This window comes from Gavia stellata, chromosome 1 (assembly GCF_030936135.1).
Source record: "Gavia stellata isolate bGavSte3 chromosome 1, bGavSte3.hap2, whole genome shotgun sequence".
Lineage (NCBI taxonomy): Eukaryota > Metazoa > Chordata > Aves > Gaviiformes > Gaviidae > Gavia > Gavia stellata.
Window position 1 is genome coordinate 125,142,475 of NC_082594.1, and position 22,803 is coordinate 125,165,277.

General features: G+C 39.2%; 1 protein-coding gene across 3 annotated transcripts in view; it reads left to right on the forward strand.

Moving 5' to 3' along the window:
- The window catches only part of COL8A1 (collagen type VIII alpha 1 chain), a 94,345-nt gene that overhangs the window by 33,395 nt on the left and 38,147 nt on the right, over positions 1 to 22,803 (forward strand). The window contains exon 1 of one of the 3 annotated variants that reach the window (XM_059816297.1): positions 12,231 to 12,291. The exons of the other annotated variants lie outside the window; for them this stretch is intronic. The gene's annotated coding sequence lies outside the window, so the exon portion shown is untranslated. Of the gene's footprint in view, positions 1 to 12,230; positions 12,292 to 22,803 lie in introns of those variants that run through there. 3 annotated transcript variants of the gene reach the window in all.

Consider the following 22,803-nt stretch of genomic DNA (forward strand, 5'->3'; position numbering starts at 1 on the left):
CTTACATTTCTTTTTATTGTTTTTTGTAGAAAGCAATGTTTATCTCAGTATGATGTTTCCTTGTCTATCCATCTATTCCTCCCCCCCGTAACTTTTGAGCTCACTGGGCAATTTGAAACTCATCTTGAGAGAAGTCTAGAGTCTAAAAGAAAATTATATATTTGCACAAGTTCCTGAAAATCAGTGGGCAAGCAGTGGGTAAAGAGACAACTTGGCATCCTCACAGAGGAAAAGGCAGACAAGATTCATCTGTTAGTCATTCAGTTTGGCCTCAGGAAAGTAAAAGCTGCAAATCCAGAAGAAATCAAAATTCACTGGTTTTGCTGCTCACATAGCAACTTGGACAATCCAGTTGGGTGATACAGTAAAGGAACCATTTGGGATCCAATCCTGCTGCCTCATTATTGATTGAGGTAGGAAGAGAACCTCAGTGGAAATACGAGACAATACAGTTTAGGAGCTTGCTTTTATATTCTTCTCTGACACCAAACAAACATGTTCGGTAGACGTGGGTTTTTTGGGGTTTTGTTTTTTTTTTTTTTAAAGTGTCACAGGACAGTTACATGTTGCAGAATAACAGATGGTTCTTTAGGGAATATCTGCTTTATTAGGCTACCCCTCAAGGACCCAGTGTAGATTAATGATACTGAACAGCAATGGTAAACACATAATTCAGGTTTAGCAAGCATTCCACTCCAAGGTAATCTGCACTAAAAAAAAAAAAAAAAAAACAAAAAACAAAAACCCACCACACACAAACAAACTAACTACATCACTTTTCATTGCCCTAACTTGTCATGTAAAAGTCATGCCAGGATTCTCTTGTTGGCTGACTCAGACTACAGCTGTTGAGGTGGCATCTAAAGGTAACTTCCTTTCGAAAGCAGACATTTTTCTGGTTAGACTCTAGACTGAGCAAAGGAGAGGTGTCAAAGGGAATTAGCGATAGGCTGGTCTTAACGGAAAAAACTCTAGGAATAGCCTAGTTTGAAAAAGCAGACAGGGATAGGAGTTCATATTCCATTTTGAAACTACCTTTTACTAACATCATTGGCTCACAAACTGGATTAAGTTTTTAGCCACATTCATGTTACATTGGTTTTGAGCATGACGGAAGAATTCACCAGCTTCAGTTCACTAATTAACTTAGTTTTGACTCAGGTTTCATCTTTCCTTGAGTAAAAGGATACAATGACCTATAACAATTTGTGTCCTATAGGGAAAGGAGAAGTGTTCAGAGCTGCTTAAGTGATCTGAATGCTTATTTCCAAAACTTTTTCTATAGGTCTGTTACATTCTGCTTAAACACGATGACAAAATATGAATCCTGATCATAAAAAATCCTAGCTAGAAAAAGGGGAAAGATAGGTTTTGGGGTTTTTTTCCCTCCTTCATACATACTAGATTGTATCTCCTAATGTTAACAAAGCGTTTGTAATCAAAGTTTGTAATCAGAATTTTATTTAACTAGGGTTCAGTCTTCAGCATGTTCACTGATAGTTGTTTCTGATATCTGGCGTTCAAAATATGAGCTGCCCTTATGGCATACATTTATTTTAAAGACATTTTCTTCTTGAGTCAGTAAGGGAATGCTTAGCCTCTCATTTGAAGGTCCAGAAGCTGCCATTACAGGTTTAAAAGACTGCTTTCAGCTGGAACTGGCTGCTACAAAGAACACATCCACCAAACACGTTCGTTGATTAGAAGTTGAGCAGAGAAGCCTGAAGACAGTCAAAGAACTCAGATGGACATTTCTGGAATGTGGGGGTTTTTCCTAGTATTTGACTATTCTGTCAACTAGTCTAAGTCAGATGGGGGGGTGGGTGGGGGAAACAAACCTATTCAGAGAGACAGACTCATCAGCGTAGCTGAATGAAAAATAGGTTCCCATGTTAAGAATACCACTGAACATGGCATATCCAACACATACACCACATTGTTGCTATTATGCTGAAATAGCCACATTCTTGTTGAGCTTCCCTTCCTATGCACTGTCTGCATCCAGCATCCTGCCTCAGTGGCACATGTGCCCCACTGAATTGATTAGAGGGAATGGTATGACCAGGTGACCCGCCCAGTGGATGAGGGAAAGGCTGTCAACATTTCTACCTGGACTTCAGTAAAGCCTTCGACACTGTCCCCCACAGTATTCTCCTGGAGAAGCTGGCGAATCGTGGCTTAGACAGGTGCACTTTTCACTGGGTAAAACACTGGCTGGACGGCCGAGCCCAGAGAGTTGTGGTGAATGGAGTTAGATCCAGTTGGTGGACGGTCACAAGCGGAGTCCCCCAGGGCTCGGTACTGGGACTGGTCTTGTTTAATACCTTTATCGATGATCTGGATGAGGGGATCGAGTGCACCCTCAGCAAGTCTGCAGCCAACACCAAGTTGGGTGGGAGTGTTGATCTGCTCGAGGGTCGGAAGGCTCTGCAGAGGGATCTGGACAGGCTGGATGGATGGGCCAAGGCCAACTGTATGAGGTTCAACAAGGCCAAGTGCCGGGTCCTGCACTTGGGTCACAACAACCCCATACAACGCTACAGGCTTGGGGACAAGTGGCTGGAAAGCTGCCTGGCGGAAAAGGACCTGGGGGTGTTGGTCGACAACTGGCGGACTATGAGCCAGCAGTGTGCCCAGGTGGCCAAAAAGGCCAACGGCATCCTGGCCTGTATCAGAAACAGTGTGGGCAGCAGGAGTAGGGAAGTGATTGTTCCTTTGTACTCGGTGCTGGTGAAGCCACACCTTGAATGCTGTGTTCAGGTTTGGGCCCCTCACTACAAGAAGGACATTGAGGTGCTGGAGCGTGTCCAGAGAAGGGTGATGAAGCTGGTGAGGGGTCTGGAGCACAAGTCTTGTGAGGAGCAGCTGAGGGAGCTGGGGTTGTTCAGTCTGGAGAAGAGGAGGCTCAGGGGAGACCTTATCGCTGTCTACAACTACCTGAAAGGGGATTGCAGAGAGGTGGGTGTTGGTCTCTTCTCCCAAGTGAAGAGTAACAGGACAAGAGGAAAGGGCCTCAAGTTGCGCCAGGGGAGGTTCAGGCTGGATATTAGGAAAAATTTCTTTACTGAGAGAGTGGTGAGACACTGGAACAGGCTGCCCAGAGTGGTGGTGGAGTCACCATCACTGGAGGTGTTCAAGGAATGTGTGGATGAGGCATTGTGGGACATGGTTTAATGGGCATGGTGGTATTTGTTGCTTGATGGTTGGACTTGATAATCTTACAGGTCTTTTCCAACCTTAGTGATTCTGTGAAATTCTGTAATTATTCAGATCCTCTTAACTATTTTTCTGCAGTGCACATACTAGCACCTGGTTCTTCCACTGCTCACTCATCTTTAGCAATGAGATTCAGCTAGTTTTCCATACGCTAAGTCCTTTGAATATTGTCCCCATCCTTAGTTTAGCAAATCAGGGACACGTGCTGCCTGGGTGCAAGTCCGATGTTAAGACAAACACAGAATTTGTGGAAGGAGGACTGATATTTTGCCTTTTTAAAAGCAGAATGAGTCCTTTCCACTGCTCATTTGGTTTTCCTCCTGCACAACCTTCAGTTTAGTAACACATTCTAATCTGCAAGACAACTTAAAGCACTTTGGATTTGGAATGAACCAGATGACAGAAAAACATAGCAACCATCATTCTGGGCTACGCATATCCTACTGCAAGGAAAAGAGATGCCAGTATCATCCCATTGTCCAGGAAGATGACCGTGTACTAAATTTACTTGAAAGAACAGGTGAAGGAGTCATCGCTCTGTTGCCAAAGAAAGACTTGCCAGAAAAGTGCTGTACAGGTAGTAGAAACCCTGAAGTTTATCATGCAATCTACTATATTTACTATTATTAAAATACCAGATTCTAGGATTATTTTTTTTTATTCAGTTCCACTCATACATGTTAGGGATTAAGCCAAATGAGTTAGTAACAGAATGCCTTATAAAATAGTAAAACATTCTTTAAAATGTTTAAGTCCACAAATTTGGAAATAAACAAATAATCGCCAGAGAGTTTAACCAGACTGCAGGAAAAAGATGAAGTGATCTTCAGACAATCATAAGCAGTATTGCCTCTTACAGCAATACATACCTTTTCTTTTAATGCAATGTCAGAGTCCCTTCTGTCTTAGAATCTAAACTATATCCAGTGCAGGCACATTTCAGACTTTGTAATTTTCAAACATTTGTATTAAGTCCTTAACGCTTTTACTAAAATATGAAAACCATCCACATACGGCCCAACTTACTACTTTGCCTTCAGATAACACTCCTACTTACTTGAAAAAGGAGCTTTACTTAAGATGAATGGAGTCAGGTACAGACACCTTTCACAGTATCTACAAGTGCTTTCCCACCTGAGGTTATTTTTAAGAACATGATCTCAGTCCATACAGCAATATTAAGAGGACGAAAACCAGAAGCAGGGAACTATGCTTTTTAAACAGATTCTTTAAAAAGAGAGACATCATAATTATAAATGGTTTATTCCTTATCATAGTATATGTTGCTATTAAACCCAAATGAGAAAAGAAAGGGGGCAGGTGACATTGAATCAGGGCATTTCAAGAGTCTTTGGTGCAACATGACTGTGTTTTGGTGTTTTGTAAAGCCACCTTCATAGCCCAGAAAACCACAGGGAACACCAGGTAGATTACTTTGCCCATAGGTTGGCAAAAGAGACCTCTTGGAATAGGAACACAAGCTACTTTTCTTCCCAGCCCTGGGAAGAGACAGACAGAGCAAGTAAGCACAATAGGTTTAGCTCCCTGTGCTCCACCTTCTACAGTCACCTGCTGAAGTGGCACTGGTAATGTTTGTCAAGTTGATATGCCATCAAAATTTATAAAGCTGTTGATCATTTTCAAAGCTATTGTTTTAACCTCTTCAAAAAACTATTGCATTTAGGTTGCATTTAGTTCATATTTTTCAGGGTTATTTCAAGTCTTCCTGAAATACGAGGGTCATAAGCAGATTTATTAAATAAGATGTAAAATTCTAATGTAATCCCCAGATTCCAGGAGATGGGGAGTTAAACAATACCTTTGTAACATCTCTGCCTTCATTTTATTAACAGATACAGGGTGAGGAAAAAGTGTATGTGTGTATGGTAGAGAGAATAGGAGAGTTGGCAGATGAATTCAGAAATGGTTAAATGCTCTCCCTACCCCGCCTCCCAACAAAAAAAAAAAAAAAAAATCCAGAACTCTTTAGGGGCCTAAAGATACAGAAAAAGCAGGAGGTTTTAACTATCAACACTTTTAAAAGCAGAAAATCATTTCAGATAACTTTGAAGACACTTTTAAACTAAAGCAAATAAATGTGATTTTTCACTCCCTTTTATTCATACACATCTAAGTCCTTAATAGTAACTAAGTAGTAACTAAGCTCATTTCATAGGCACAGAGATACAGTATATATGTCCAAGTATCAGAAGAAAATCTCTCCTCAGTTAGTGGGTTTTTTGCAAACTGTGTTATGGCAGAAAATGTTATCAGCATAAATCTTTAGAAGCATATATATATACACACACACACACACAAAATATGCACTCATTATTACTCTCCCCCCAGAAGAATTACACTTAAACAACAAATACAAGCCCACTTCAAAAGCCTCAGCATTCCTTCTGGTTCAGAAACTCATACTTGCATTCTCACTGTCTCCTTGAGAGTGACAGAGGAAAAAAAAAAGGTATAAAAACATATATCAAGAATGAAGAGCACTTACCACTTGGAAGAAAGAGGTGTAGCAAGCTGCAGCCAGCTCCAAAATGGCCCCTCCACAGCTGTAGCTGTTTGGCTCTACCAATAATGAAGAGAAAGCCACAAAAAAAGCATAGATGGGGGGGGGGGTTCTTGTTACAGTCTTGCCAATTTTCAGAGATGGTATTTTTCATTAAGAGCTAGACGTCCTCAAGAGACTATATGATTTTTGCAGTAAGAAACAAAAACAAACAAATGGAACCCAATTCTTTTAGATTAAAACACATTTACATAGAAACACAAGCACAAAGTATGAAGCATCAGGCTTCTGAATCACTTTAATGACAGGGACATGGCAATAACCTACCATAGAAAATCAGCTGTGGGAAGGGTTAAGTGAGACCAGGTGGACATCATTACAAAAGCTTAGGTTTGCACTGAAGGAGTTAGCAAGTGTTTTCTATCACCACAATACTATGTTTCTTTCTGAATGTTTGTTTTTCATGGGCTTTTTTCATTATTACATTCAGTATCAAGAACAACTTTCAGTGTTTTTCAAATGCTGTACAAGTTCCAAGTCATTAAATACTAGTTAATAACTAATCAAGCTTCTATACATTCCCGGAAAATAACTGAAAATTATCTCTTAAGACAAAACTGAGTGAAGCTAGGCCTAATTCTGTGCAGGAGTCAGGGCATTTGCACATAGAGAAATGACTGGCAGATCAGCTAGGAAATGAACTTCCAGCGCTTTGGCTAGTTTGTGATATCTGCCCATACACAAAGACTGTAGTAAACGTAAGATGCTTTCTTTCTCAGCAAGAATAAGGAATAATTACCTTTCATTTTATTTTTGAAAGATAGGCGTATATAAATGTATTTGCATGGACACTGTGAATAAAAGTCTCAGGTTATCTTACAAAAAGTTGTTCATTTGCCTGTCAGAGAAAAAAATGAGGCTTAGCTGCAATACGCACTGTTGACTGAAACTGCAATCCTGAAAACCACCACTGAGCTGCTACCTAAGCATGGGAGGACCTAAACTTCATAGATGTCTTACTTCTAGAACTTTTTCCTGTGACAGGGGCCACTTGACTGGTAGAACATGAAAGACACTTTTATTAGGAGACTAGTGATGCTTGAAGTTTGAATAAAAATAAGAACCTGTGAAAATAAGAATCTATGTCTCAAGAAAGGCTGTTCCAAGGTGCATATTCCTGCTTTGTGACTTTGAGAGGATGTTCCTTTTAGGTAATACAAGTAAGACAATTTTGCAGGAAAATATCAAAAAAAGAAAGCAAAATCTGTCCAAGAAGAGAGGCAAACTTTGAAATCTGAATGACATAACATTTTGTAATGCACATTTTCCCATCCTTATACTCCAATGCTAAGAATGTGCTTGCATCCTGGAAGTTAGTCACGCTTTACATGAACTCTACTTTACATTTCTCCCATTGAAAAATCCTGACCTCTGATGGCTTCAGGCATGAAATCTGAAGTCAAGCCCTCCCTTCCACTTAGCATCACTTCTTCCATAATGACTCAACAGCAGAGTTTGTTGCTTAATGCTGTTCCATAAAAAGGTTAATCCAGAACTGACCTTATAAAAACTGACCTCTGTACATCCTACTTCTGGCACAGTTTGATCGGTGAGTCAAACCAATTTATTGATTTAGTAGTCAAGCATCGGAACAGGCTGCCCAGGGAGGTGGTGGAGTCACAATCACTGGAGGTGTTCAAAAAACGTGTAGATGTGGCACTGTGGGACATGGTTTAGTGGGCATGGTGGTATTGGGTTGGTGGTTGGACTTGGTGATCTTACAGGTCTTTTCCAACCTTAATGATTCTGTGATTCTGTGAAGAGCTGATCTCATGCACATATGGGTATTAATTATTTGCTTTGGGTTTCCATGGAATCACTGCAGACAGGGATATTTTTTTTCATTAGCCAGTCAAGGGAGAGTAAGGTGAAAAAAATCAAAAAATTCTCACACTGATCCCTCCACCAACCTCATTCACACAATAGCTGTGGTCCTAAAACAAGAACTCTTATGAGTCAGCAGGCCTGGGGCAGGGGCACTGCCAGTCACTCCTTCTGCCACCACAAATGAACTCATGCATGGAGGACTCACGTCATAGAATCATAGACTGGTTTGGGTTGGAAGGGACCTTAAAGATCATCTAGTTCCAACCCCCCTGCCATGGGCAGGGACACCTTCCACTAGACCAGGTTGCTCAAAGCCCCGTCCAGCCTGGCCTTGAACACTTCCAGGGTTGGGGCATCCACAAATTCTCTGGGGAACCTGTTCCAGTGCCTCACCACTCTCATAGTGAAGAATTTCTTCCTTATATATAATCTAAATCTACCCTCTTTCATTTTAAAGCCATTACCCCTTGTCCTATCACTACATGCCCTTGTAAAAAGTCCCTCTCCAGCTTTCTTGTAGGCCTCCTTCAGGTACTGGAAGGCTGCTCTAAGGTCTCCCCAGAGCCTTCTCTTCTCCAGGCTGAACAACCCCAACTCTCTCAGCCTGTCTTCATAGGAGAGGTGCTCCAGCCCTCTGATCATCTTCATGGCCCTCCTCTGGACTCACTCCAACAGGTCCATGTCCTTATGCATGAACTCATTCCGCTCCATGGGTCAAAAATCCAAAGTCCTTTATAACATACCTCAGGGCTCAAATAATGCATTTCCCAACATGACAGGCAACACTGTGAATAGTGGAAGAATTTTTAGAAGAACTGTTAGAAAAGCAAAAACATTTTTAAAAGAATTGTTAGAAAAGCAAAAGGCCCAGACACTCTAACTGTACCCTGTTTACTTGAGATTTGACCCTTTTCTTTCTCTTTTGCAGCAAATGGTTCTTTCCTTCTAAAAATTTTTAGGCATTGTTCTGGCAAAAGCAGAGGTATCCCTTTACCCATCATAGCTTTCCCTAGTTTTTTAACCCAAGACAAGTGTTTTTCTGTTGGCTAATCTCCATAATCTCCATTTGCCACAATCTTGGTAACAGTGATATTAAAACTGATTGCATTTGTTAAACACAGAATTATGTTTACAGGGTTCCTTAACAAGCTTCTATTTAGGATGGTTTCGGATCTCGAATTGTAACATTTTTCATTTGAACAATCAGTGATAATTTATAGAACTGATTTCCATTTTTGTTCTTGCAATCAGTCATTCACAGTTTGTGGGCACATATTTAGCTGCTTCAAACTCCACACATATCAGATGACTGGAACACACATTCAAAGGAGAGAGTGATTTTGGATATTTGGCTTTCCAAGTGCCCAACTGGAGACAGCGCAGCAAGGCCAACCTTCACCAAGTGCTGACCACCCATTTTTGAGAACAAGATTGCCTTAAAGTGTCTCAAATTGAGGATTAGACACTTTTCAAAACTTAGGCATGTCATCATTATTTGTGTCAGGTATAATACTAGAGTTAGTGTTAAAAAAACAGTAAGGAAGGTGAGACAAAAATGTTCACTGCTTTTAAAAACCAGGTTGCAATTTTCTGTTTGTGACAGCATCATTGGTTGCTCTGGAAGTTCAGGACTCTAAAGCTACTAATAAAACAAAAGACTGAAATCTTAATCAGACAAAATCCTTTTTTTTCCTGCTGATTTAAGCTGGAGAAAGAGGAATAGAAGAAATCTATAACATATGAGCAAAATTATCTCTAAATGGAGTGTTTTAAAATGTTTCCATCAGGCATCAGCAGATGGGTCTTTAAATGAAAGCCAAGTATTAAAATGGCATCTATTTTAAGTCTTGCATTCCAAGAGAGAAAATATGAGCCAGATAAGTTAGTCTGTGTTGACATGTAAAGTACATCACTCCCATTAGAAGGGTTGATGCGGATCTAAATGACCCAAAAGATGCTCTGTGGCTCAACTGAATACCAGAAAACGGAAGCGTAAATTAATTTGAGCATTGGTAACTCAATTGTAATCACTGCACCCCTGAATCAGCCTGTATGTAAACTTCCACCAGACAGAAAACACCTGGAAAAGCTCTACTAAGAGGGCTTTATTCTTTGACAGCTTTGGATGACAGCCTACATAAACAGAGAGGCAAGAAAGAGAGACATTGTCCTTTTTTTTTTTCACTACAGCATTGTTTTTATGATCACTTCCAAAAGCCCAAATTTACAATTAGAGAGCCCTTTCTACAAGCACAGCATATAATTACATGCTCAATATTTTCAGCTCTCTTCACTCCAACTCATGCTGTTTTTCTTTCAGTGTTTATACCTCAGTCTCCCCTGAAAGCTCTAGAATTAAAATTTTTGCACACACAAAAACTTTACTCCTCAGCTATTAATCTCATGTATGATATCACTTCCTTTTGTTGTTTATAAGCAAGAAGATTGTTCAGAAATGTCCTGGGTTTGTGTAATCTAAGTGAATTTTAAAAAATAATTTAATCTTTATTTAGACAAAATAATTAGAAAATTAGCATGATGTCAAACTGAAACTGATTTCAGTAGTAATGACAGTAATTGATTAACTTCAGTCTGCTTAACAATGCTGTTTACATTCTTCCTGCCTCTCCTTAAAGTCAATTATTTCAAAACTCAAGGGATTTCTCTTATGCACATCTGCAAATTCAATGTCAGTTCCAGATTCACATTTTGGTGGTGAATCAAGCTGGCCTCAGTTCACCCAATGAGAGGTCAGTTTTTACCAGACAAACAAATGGAGGTGACTTAATACTTGTGGGGTTTAACTGACATATTTACTTGCTTTCACCATCCTTTTTTCACTTCTAATGAATCAAACATATTACTACATACTGTTGACAAATTGAAGATGATAGGAGAGAGAAGATGAGATACACATTAACAACTTTAAACCAAGGACGCCCGGCTTAACTCCCTCATATCTGACACCACCAGCCCTTCAGAGGGAGGCTTTCATTTTTTGGAAAGGATTGGGAAACAGAACTAAAGTTTAAGGATTTTCTTTTAATTTAAACTAAATTCATGGGAAACTAGGCATGGCATAAATATTCCAAATTACTGCACCTTCAAAATTATATGTGTCGGTAGCATACTTAATGATACAGGTTATCTATATGTATTCTCTTTATTGGTAACGAAAGACTCATCAGTGTATCAACAAATAAGGAATTTACTCAAATTCTTGGAAAATGAAAAAGCTGAGACCTTTTTGCACGTATACTAATCTGATATATATATATGCAGTTGTTTACCCACACTTTATATTAAAGTTTGAGTCAGCTTTTTAGTACAGAACTGAACAATACAAAAAAAAAAGATAATCTATTGCTCAGTGTCTAGTTGTGACCTAAGCCAAGTTACGAAATCAAATATGAATTGACATGAATTGGACTTTTTCCACCAACTGAGTGGGAATGAGATTGGGCTGCTAACATCTCTGCACAAAGAAATACTTCCCTCTACACAGAGCTGAGCAACAAGTCATGAGACCTAAAGCTTGGCACTGCCAGTGGTTTGCTGGGATCCTTCAGGCTAATGATTCTTTCCATTTTCCTCTGTTTTCCTAACTCTAAAATGGTAGTAACAAAATTTATTCATACTTACCCTAGAAAGTCTTGTGGCTGTAAGCTAATGGCTCTTTAGCTCTAAACAGCATTAGTACAAAATTGGCTGTGATAGGCACTTCATTTTGTTGAGAACAGAAATATCATTTCATTTTCTCCAGCTGTGGTACCTCAGCATGCTCCCAAATGAAGCGATACCCACCTCCAACTGTTTTTAAACCCTGACTGGAAAACAGCAGTCTTACCTCCTAATGCTTTTTTCAGTGGGCTGTTTCCACCTTTACATACATTTGTTATTGTACTACTGGTTCACAGGCTTTTCCACCAACTGAGTGGGAATGAGATTGGTCTGCTAATATCTCTGAGCAAAGAGATACTCGTCTCCACACAGAGCTGGGCAATAACAACTCATGGGACCTAAAGACTGATCTTGTGCCTCTTGCTCACACTGGGTTGTACTGATCACTCCTCACATTCTTTCATGAGAGGCACTGAGATTAATTAATAACCAAAGAATTGCTCAGGCTGAGAATCACAGCATCACAGAATCACTAAGGTTGGAAAAGACCTGTAAGATCATCAAGTCCAACCATCAACCCAACACCACCATGCCCACTAAACCATGTCCCGCAATGCCACGTCCACACATTCCTTGAACACCTCCAGTGATGGTGACTCCACCACCTCCCTGGGCAGCCTGTTCCAATGCCTGCCCGCTCTCTCAGTAAAGAAATTTTTCCTAGTATCTCCTAATAGGAGAGAAGCAACAGCATCCATGTGTAGGATACAGAAATGCAAAACACTAAGCAGATCACTTAGGCCAAATAGGGATAATCTCCTCATGTCACTTTCTAATACTTTTTGCAGAAACAGCTCTTTTTACCTTCAGGCATGAGGCTTCCAATATTTTCCTTGAGAGATTCCAAATTTTGTCTTCCTGCCCCATCACTCTATCCCTTTCTTTTCTTTTACTCTTAAGCTGGTGCAGATGCTTTTTGCAGCATTCTTCTCTACATTGCTTCTTAGCCAACTGTGTCCTTTAGCTTCTGTGATAATTTTGGCTTGGTAAGTGTCCTTCTTGTTCATCTTTGACTGCCTGTGGATCTACCTTCACTTCCACTGCATAGGCCACAGAGTCCTATATATGTTCTTACCTTTACTACCTTTACAGAGACCATATTGCCTTTTTCCTTGGTGATCTGACACCTTGTTGTTGCAACATAACAAGATGCTGGAGATAGATGGGAGAACAGACCATGTCAAATTATCCTACAGGACAGGTACCTTGCATCCTGTGAAATAGACTGTGCACATCCTTTGAGTCTCCTGACCACATGTCTTGAAGATGTGTTTTTGTAAAATTGCATTGTCACTGGTACCAAGAGCGAATGCCACAGCATGTCAGTTTAAAGAAATATCTCAGAAGATTAGCAGTAGATGCTGGGAGCTTTAATCTCAAGAATTATCATAGCATGGGAAATTCAATAGAATTTTTCAATAGCTTCCTAAGAGATGGCTGAGATGAGATGGCTGCTTTGTCCCTTCTAAAAGCCCTGTTTACCAAAGATTTTCAACTTAGTAGGCTGCAGTTCAGTGTAAGTCCCAATATCTGCCATAAAAATACAGTGTCAGCAATACCGATAGCTTTCTGCTGTAAAGAGAGACATACTTAAAATATTGTAGAATGCTTTCTTGGTCATGTAGAGCACAGAGTTTTCTGCTGGTATCATTTTATGTGGTGAAAAAAGTCAGAGGACTAGTTCAAACTGAATCACAAGCATTTCTGCTGAGAAAGCAACAACTGACTCAGAGCCATTGAACAATGAGGTCTGGTTTGAAGAGCTAATGCAAGTTTATTTGCTCTGCAACAGAGCAAACCCTCAGTTCTGATTTTTTTGAAACATTCTTTCAATAGTTTAGCCTGGGTTTTGCATAACCTTTTCAGAATTAAGCACCCTACCAGACTGCTGCCAACAAAGGTTGCTTAATTCCTCAGTAAAGGGGGAGTCTTGTTATTTAAATAAAGTAGCTACTGTAACAGATTTGCAGATATGTTAAGAGTATTACAGGATCTAGAGGTAGATTTAGGAAGAAAATACTGTAAAGCAGGAAAAAATTAAACAGTGTGCTTATTGAAACTTAAAAGACATTATGACATGTGATGTGATTGCATCAGATAAGAGCAGGTGGAACTGTGTTACCTGTACATGCAATGTAATGCGTGTTGCAAAATGACACTTGACTATAGTTACACTTTCCTTTAAAATACGGTCGCCTTTTAAAACCTGACTGTCCACCGCCACCAATTACATTAGGGGAAGAAAACAGAAGCCACAGGCTTCTTCTGTCCCTTTTTATGGACTGCAAAACACTATACTATGTTTTCCTAAGCATCAGTAGATTACCCACAACCTGTTCTCTGAAACTGGACTGGTGAATTCATCTGCCCTACAGTCACTGTGATGGGACAGCGGCTGCTGCATTTCCTGAGGAATCACAGCAACACAGATTATCTAGTCTAGTGCCTTCGTTGTGGTGATGGCATCACTTTACAACAGTCATTCTGGAAGAAATTTTCAGAGTCAACTCAGTTTCCATTCCTCATATGAACACAAGCTTTCATTCTGCTTTAGTCACCAAAATGGATGTACCTTGTAAGTGCTATGGTATTGCCTGGTCACTCCGAGTTCTTCCAAACCCAGGATTTTAGTAGTAGTGGAACAGATACTGTAGTTTCTCCAGCATCTCTCCGTCTTCAGACAGAAAGAAAGAGAGAGCCTAAAGGCCACAGTCACGCACAGAAGGTATTGACAGTTCTAACTTAGTCCTGAGGCAGCGGGAGGGGGAATCCTTGCTGCTGGCCCTTCTGCAGGGAGGGAGCTGCTTGATTTTTCCACCTGAACCTTTCAGGCTTGTATTCTCAAGGGTAGACAATTATATTTTGCCAGGGTATAAGTTACACCACACCAAAGCAACCAGACACTCTTCTGCAAGGAGCGTAAGTAGGAACAGCTCCATAGTGCTTTCTCGTTGGTTTTCTTGTCTGCGGTCCGTAGTATGTTATAGCAGATTGGCTGCCTGTTGCTGCAGGGTAATGGCTGACTGTGCATGGTTTGAAACAAGGTGGCCGGCTCTTGTCCAGGCTTTGCATAAAAGCTTCACATGTGTCTGTGTGTTGAGCTAGTGATATATACACTGGAATTACACAACCGGTCTAAATTTTTTCAGCTTGTGAAAGTTCATCTGTCAGACCAGCCTCTTGAACAAGCACTCTGGGATTTTACTGGAAAAAATTACTTCAACAGAAACATTCTCTCAGCATACTCAAAAACCTGCATGCAAATTTGCTCCCTTTAGAGAATAAACAGGGGTGTTTTAGCAGACTCAGCTGCAGAGGTTTTATTGGCAGGTTATTAAAAGCTTCAATTTTTTTTATATGATTTCAAGAAAAAATTTAGACACTTACAGGAGACTGATAATACTAAAATACAGAGGAAGAAAGAGACACCGGACAAAATACACAAGCAAAAAACAGAGCTGGTTCTCCTCAGAGCTTGCTTTGGATAAATTATTTCTGATCGCCATCAAAGCCCATGGATTTGCACAAATTTAAAGAGGCATCAGGTGATTTATTTACTGCATAAAGTGAATGCACAGAAATTCTTTCTGCCCCCCCAGATTCTTGGACAGTGTCCTGCCACTGGAAGTTACAAACCATCTAAGCATTGAAAAGTCCTTTTCACCCACCGACAATGCCACTGAATGGTCTTTTTTATGACTTTTGTGTGGGATGGTATCAAACTCTGGAATCAATCAATTTTTAACATGGTGCGATCTATCTATTTTTTTTCTACGAGGTATTTATTATGCTAATTATATTCCTTTGGTACCTCAGCATCCCCATTATTTGACATTATGGACATCTGCCTGTGTATAAAAGTTTCGTAAACTACCCCTAACCTTGTAGATACACATATAAATCATTAATCATTGTAAGAGAAATTCTGGTGTGTTTGAAGTCAATGGCAAAACTTCCCTTGACTTCAGCAAGGATCAGATTTCACTTCTCCCCTTGCAATGTGTCTAGCAGGTGCCATTGCCTTTAATGCCAACTGTCAGCAGGTGTCTTTGCTGGTAGTTCCAAATAACAGCATTTGCCTTATTATCCAGCATATTAAAAATGTATTTTCTGCTGGCTCACACTGAGCTTTCAGTCCAAGGTGGAGGTTGTGACATCTGCCTAAATGAGATTGCATGCTGCTGGAATGAATTCCCAGCTCCGTTCCAGACTCTAGCTCTCTGTTCTTTAGTGGCTTTGGAGCTAATAGAATCATAAATCAAAGCTGATTTGTATTCTGTATGGCCAAAGAGTTGCAATAAAGCCTTAAGATGGGTGGACGTTCCAAAGCACCCTGCCAATTAGAAATATTGTTTACGCCGTTGAGCTTCACGTGGTGAACTGTTCAATACTGTGTTGCATCCAGTAGGTTTCTATGCTGGCGTGTTGCAAATGTGAGCAAATCATCTGGGCATAGAAATAATATATTAACAAATATTTTGGACCTCTAGTGCAGCTTTCAACCCAAGAACTTTAAATAACTACACGTTAATTAAGCTCTTCCAGCTTCCACTATGAGGTAGGTAAATGTTAATATAATCGTTTTGCAGATGGAGAGACATTAGCCCAGAGCTGTTAAAAGACTTCTGTGGAAGGTGGATCCTTTATCTAACAAGACTGGTTTTCATGTGCTCTTAAGCTGCTGAAGACAAGCTATGTATCTTTAGATGTTCTGCCCTATCTTTTTTTTCAGTCTCAGAATAGGATCTACCATGTAGGTGATACACAGACTCTTAAAACCATCACATTTCACATCCTCTGCTAGTGACGTTTATGTTAACTGAACTGGTGACCTTGCAAGAATTCATACATCTAATTAATGAGGATTTCATCTTTAGGAAAAAGCAACCCACAGGGATATCTTTCTTCAGATAAGTGCTCATTTTAGAAGAATGAAAGATTCATTTTCTCTTGTAATTTTTAGGAGTCAAAGCACATGTAATTTTCCCCATCCTTTGTTAGAGTCATTCCATCATACTCAGAAATTTTATGGTTCTTTCCTCAGTAAAAATTCACCTGGAAATAATGATATAAAAATAGGATGTTAATAGCTGTGGAATTCTGTTGCTAGTTTTGACCTCTAACACAGTTATATCTATCGGTCAGATTTGCAATTTGACCCATCATCTTGCATCAGACCTCATCCTATTCAAGTCCAATTTAAAATTAAAATAACCACATCTTTTGGTTTACTGTTATCATAACCAAATATGGTATCTACTAAACCTGCCAGCTATCCTGCTAAGATTTGAAATGTCTTTTTAATGTTTGCCAGACCTAAAACTTATCCCAGTCAACCTTGTACTATTATTGCCTAAGAAATTAAAGGCATTAACCAGCTGCTGTGGAAGATAAGTCATTTTATATTTTCATTTGTATTCATCAGTTTTTGAGGGAAGAAAGGGATGGTATTTTTCCAGTTTCTAAAAGCCAAAGATTCTGTTTCACTCCGTGCTCCTATACAGATTTAGACTACCGCTTCTGAACATGGTATCTGAGGTCATCCCATATGAAATCAATAATAAAATTTAAGTCCCTAGGAATTCCCCACCTCCCTATGACTTGGACACCAGTGAAGGTATTTAAGTCTGTTAAATTCTCAATAGTTTAAGACATGGAAACACGGGACAGATTTCTTTTCTATCACATGTAACATCTAAATTATCTACAGGTAATAGTAGATCTGTCTTGGAAGTTACAACTGTATTGATCACTTTGACTGTGGTGTCACTCTGATGTCAGCTGGAAGAAAGGTGGAACTTACCTAGAAAATGGTTTTATAACTGACGTGGCATAAGATTTCATATGAATTCAGATTAAAATACCAGGGATAAAAGAAAGAGGGGTTAACTCCTGGAGTTGTTCTCCCATATGCAAGCAAATTTGGGTTTAGTACTAATTGCAGTGTGAACTCCAGAACAGAGGTGTTCTATTGCCTCATTCAGATAGCTACAGTATGGAGAACGGTTTGGGTGTAGCCAATCCATCCCACTCTATCAAAATCCTTCTTGCCACCTCCAGAAAAGGCTGACATTAGACTCAATTCTACATTTATGAAAATGTAAAATGAAATCATTATGAACTTGTTCTTAATTAATCTAAAGTGATACATCTGATTTATACTTGAGAAGATTATTTCCAATCTGCTGGCCAGAATGTTGCCAGTGTCTTACAATCCATCTTTATTCAGGATCTGTACTTTCTGCACACCTTCGTAATTTCAGAAGTTTTAGGATTACGATTAGAACCAAAATTTTTCTGTCCAATTCAGAAGAGGTATCTTCCCTTAGAATTAGCATTAGTCCATCTTTTTATTCTTTATAGAATGGTCTCAGGAATCAAAGCCTGGACTTCTGTGGCTTTTTATAGCTGAATTATTTCCAGAATCTCTGCTTAGTTATATTTCCATCCAAACGTTCTTTCTGTTTCTAGACTGTCTGTAGGACTTCAGCTAAGTCAAAGTACTTACTGTATTTTGCAGTGCTTGTGCTGTCTCTTACTGTATAAATTTGAGAAAATGTTGAAATGCTTCTTTTAAAGTAGTTAATGTTCTCATTTTTACCAGCCCATTTTATTAATTCAATGGCATTTTTAATGTTTATTTAATTACTCATGCATGACATCTGAGCATCATTTCTGACTTGTCACATACCCCACCTTATAACTGCTGTCTCTTTAAAGCCTTTAATTTGCATAGCAGTACAGCTGGGAGTCTAGTACAGTCACATGTATGAACACACCACCTATATAATCACGTCATCAAGTGATGAAATTTTAGAATAGAAATTCCAAGCATGGTAGAAACACAGTGTGTACTGTAAGTTTTAATTAGCTAATGACATTCTTAAAATAAAAATAATTCAGTGGTTGGAAAAGTGCAGGCTATGCTTTTTGGGGTTAGGGAGGCAAGGGGCACGGGAACATGAGATCTGGTTGAGATCACAGGACATATCCCAAGTGAAACACAGTTCAAGAGGTGGGATGTGTCATAATTTCTTCAACCACACAAGCAGTGTTTGTGCTGCTGGTCCTGGATAAGGCTTCATATTCCTGTAGAAAGGAAGGCTGACCCACTGACTAAGGCTGACCTCCTTCCTATACCCTGCATCTCTTACACACCTCCTGACCAACCCTGGGGAGAGGAATTAGCATCATTCCAACCACAAAATGGGAGCAGTACTTCTTCCCTACCTCACGAGGTACTGTGAAGATAGATATGTGAATATTTAGGTACTACTGTAATGATGACCAAATAAGCCACTGGCATAAGCTTGTTGGGTACTATATTAGCATGGAGAGGAATTCTCCTGCTTGCCTGTAATGGGAAACTCCTAAAATCTTGCCTTAAAAGGAATGGACAACAAACAGCATGAATCCCTCAGGGGGATGAAGGGGAGGTCATACTTTACAGTCCGTAGAGCCATTTTACTTCCAAGGGTGGCATTTTGTACGTATTCTCAGTACTCTTTGCTCTATGAACCTGAAAGCATTTTACTTTATGATGAAATATAAAAATATAACATTTCTACTTTTTGATTAATAATAGTAGACCGTGTTCCTTTTCATTTCCTCATCCCAACCTGAGTAGAAATAACACAGCTGTTTGAGTATCTTTAATTGCTTTGATGTTACTTAAGAGAAAAAGTATGATGAAAAAAACCAACCCCACGCTTTTCTGTAATTGATATTTTGCTCTCTGCTAAGTATGGGGGCATTTCCACCAGTTTAATTTAAGGCCCTGATTCAGCAAAGAAACTAATCATGTACATAACTCAATGTATAACATTTAATTACTCTCAAAAATAAATGAGATACGTGTTTAATTTATCAGCTCAGTGTGCTAGAGACTTGAATAGAAAAGTTTTGCCTTTTCTTTACGATGTGAGATTCTATAACGCTAACATAGAAACTGTTTGGCAATTTCATCTCCTGTAAGCTTCTTCCGTTTGCCAAAGATCAAAGATGTAGAGTGTCCAATATTCAGTTATCTGGGTATCAGCAATGGAGGATAGAATTTACTTTTGGTTTTTTGTTTGTTTCTGCCCATGCAGAGTATGCAGATGACAGTCAAGGTTGTCCTCTGCTCTGATATTTCATCATGATTATATTTATGGTGTTTAGAACAATTCTTTCAAATATATGATCCAGAAGTTAGCATAGTCCTTATGGGCATCACTTAGCTTTTTAAGGTAAATTACATAAAAGGATGTGGTGTGGTTCAGGGAGTTCAGCCAAACAAATAACCAAAGCAGCAATAATTGGCTGGTGCCAATCAGGGTAAGGAACACTGGTATAGGTATATACCTGTGGTAAATAGAGCACATTGGTCATTGCACACTATATTAGCAAGCTATGTGTTCTGACTTTTTATTAGATTATATAAAAAATGTGCATTTCACTTCATTTTTCCTTATAACATGAGACTAAGCTGATAAAAATTCCAGCATGCATAAAGAATTGATTTGTTGAGATTGGCAGCAGTAAGGAACTAGAAAGTTCACTTTTCTATTGTTCTTGTTTTTTAAGAGGCATGCATAAATAACCTGACTAAAATTACACAATGCCCTTTATACCTACTGTTCCCTTTTACAGGTACCTCTCCCAGAAATAGCTAGTCTTGGCTGGAACTAGCAAATCTTTGTACGTATTAGCTAGAATGAGGACAAATTTCGAGACAGAAATTCAGTAGTCTTAACAGAGCTTAGATTTCATCATAAATTTGAAATTCTGTCCAAGTTCATGGTGTAGAAACACACCAGAGAGAAACACGCAGTGATACATAATTCTGTCCTGAAGGCCTGGCAAAATTTCTGTCTGGACCAATAATACCTCCCTATAATCTTCTTGGCACTTGGAGGCCTACTCTTTAATTGCAGTTCAGCATGCTCCTACAAACCTTTTCTGGGGAGGTGGTTTTGTAGGAATTGCTTTGGCTGAAAAGCCTGAGAAGCTTATCACAGTTGTAAGCCACTATTAACAAGAAACACATCTTGTGATAGTTCCAGTATCACTAAAGAAATGGCCTGCCATTACCCAGTGCCTGTGTTTACCTCAAGGCAAGTATCTCACTCATTGCTTGGCAAACAAAAACGAAATCACTGAATTTTCATGGACTAAACAAAGTGTAACAACTGAACCTATTTGCAAGCAACTTGCAGTCACACCCCAATAGCCTCCGATAGCCTAATCATAAAGAATCAAGTTACTGATGTTCGATGGATGATAGGAATTGTGTTTTATACCTATAGAAAAAGTCAAAAGTATTGCATAAATTAAAAAGGTAGAAAAATCCCTCAGGCATGATGAGGCAAATTAAAAAAGGAGAAACAAGAGAACTTGCTTTTATTGGCTTAAGGGAACACCTTTACAGTTAGATATTCAAAGCATTGTGCCGGTTCCTAATTATTTAGCCATGTATTTCTCTGAATAAAGTCCACAGGAATTGTCTGGTTAAGACCACCCATTTAGTTCTTAAATTTTCATCCTTAATCTTTCATGTTGCTTTTCCATAAATTGTCTGTTCACTTTCCATGTTTAAACTCTCCTACACAGCATGAAAAAGTGTCATAAAACCAGCCCAGCATGGTATGCGCTGTGAACGGCTACTTTTGTTATCATAGGAGGAAGCGACAGATTTCGATGGGAAGTGGGTAGGAACAGGGCCCCTGCTAGGAGCTGGAAGAGCAAACAAACAGCGTTAAGCAGAGCTAATGCTTACCTATCTAATTCACTCTCATGATGAGAAACACAGCTCAACTCCAACCCTGTAGAGTAATTGTACAGAGTTTACAGCGCACGTACAGGTAACTGAAGTTCTAGCTGGGGAAATACATGTCTCCACATGCACGCTCAAATCCCTCCCCACTTGAGTATTTGGCGGAACTGGAGCCTGGCAGGCTAACCTGTCTGTCAGGTCTGTATTGAAGCACCCGTTGTGCAGCCAGAGAAGTCTCATAGCGTGTTTTGACAGAGGTCCCTGCCTGCCTCCATCAGGTACCAAAAGGAGCACATCCTTTCCCAAGGCTTGAGGGTACTGACGAGCTCATGTAAGATGATTACCATCTTGTGACTTGAGCTCTCCGTTGGATACTAGGTCAAGAAGAGGGAATGAAAAATGAGAATACATAGGTCTTAGGAAACAGAATACCTAAGTCACCCAGCGGTGACCCAAATTACAGACAATATTACCTGATCACATCAGATGGAGTGATTAATGTTTCTTCTTAAGTCTAATAGCGAGTGGTAACCTACTGAAAACGTACTGAGACCGACCCTACCTGTCCTCTAAATAGGAAGCAAGATAATGCTTCATATCCAGACTAAGTTAGCTACATGCACTGAAATAGTAAAGTACCTGTAAAAGGCGATCAGAGTGATTCTTTTCAAAGACAGAATATACAAGATTTTTTTTAGCAGCACAGAAATCTGATAAAGCTAGTGGGAGTACTATCTGAATGATTCTGAATTTACTACACTGAAAAAAAGAAAAAAGGCAAGAGGATGTCATGACATCCCTTCCTTCTGTTTTTATTATCAGTCACTGGTAGAAACTTGGCACACCATTTCCGAAGCAACTGTGACAAACTTTTTTTTCTTTTCTTTTTGTGAAGGAATATAAAAATGCTTTTACCTCAGTGTTGCTTAAAGTTTTGGTTATGATTCAAGCATCTCAAAATATTGAGAATAATTGCAACATTATGTGCTGCCAGCATTTGCAGTACAACACTCTTTGTGTTTTTCTCACACTTTATTTGAAAAAGAACATTTTGCACCTCAATAGATAGTTGTGGGTTTGGATCATAAAGCACTATGGGTTTTGATCTGTTCTGATTCCTACCACTTGTGTCTCATTTTTCTCATGGCTTAGAACAAAATATTAATGTGACTCATCTGTCATAAGTAATTTTCGTATCCTCTACCCTCTATTTTGGTGTGTGACTAGAGGAAAGCTGTAGTTATGTAAAAGTATTTGTCTATTTTGTATAAGGGAATCATAGGTACTTTAAGCAAAAAAAGAACAATGTCAGGAGAAAAGAGTGAATTATAAATGAAAGCAACTTACATATATCGTAATTAAATGTAATAAATACTTTAAAACATGCTATTTCAATTTACTATTTCTTAGCTTTAAATATCACAGCTGTCTTCTCTGGAACATTGGAAAAGGAAATAATAAATGGGGAAAAAAAATGTAGAGTTTATGGACTGGCTTGTCGAAAGTGAGTCCCAAATTTGATACTGAAGCATTTACAAGGACACTAATTATGCTTGGAAAGCTGGTATTTGAAATTGCAAATGTCAGTTCCAGGATGTCAGTGCTTTCTGGTACAGTTTAGGAAATCCTATGTGGTGCGCTACTTTCAAAAGAAGTAATTATGTGCACACATTCCTGTGACATTTCTCCAGACCGGCCTTCTATTCCACAGTAGTTCTTTCTCAGAAGATTTTTTAAAAATCAC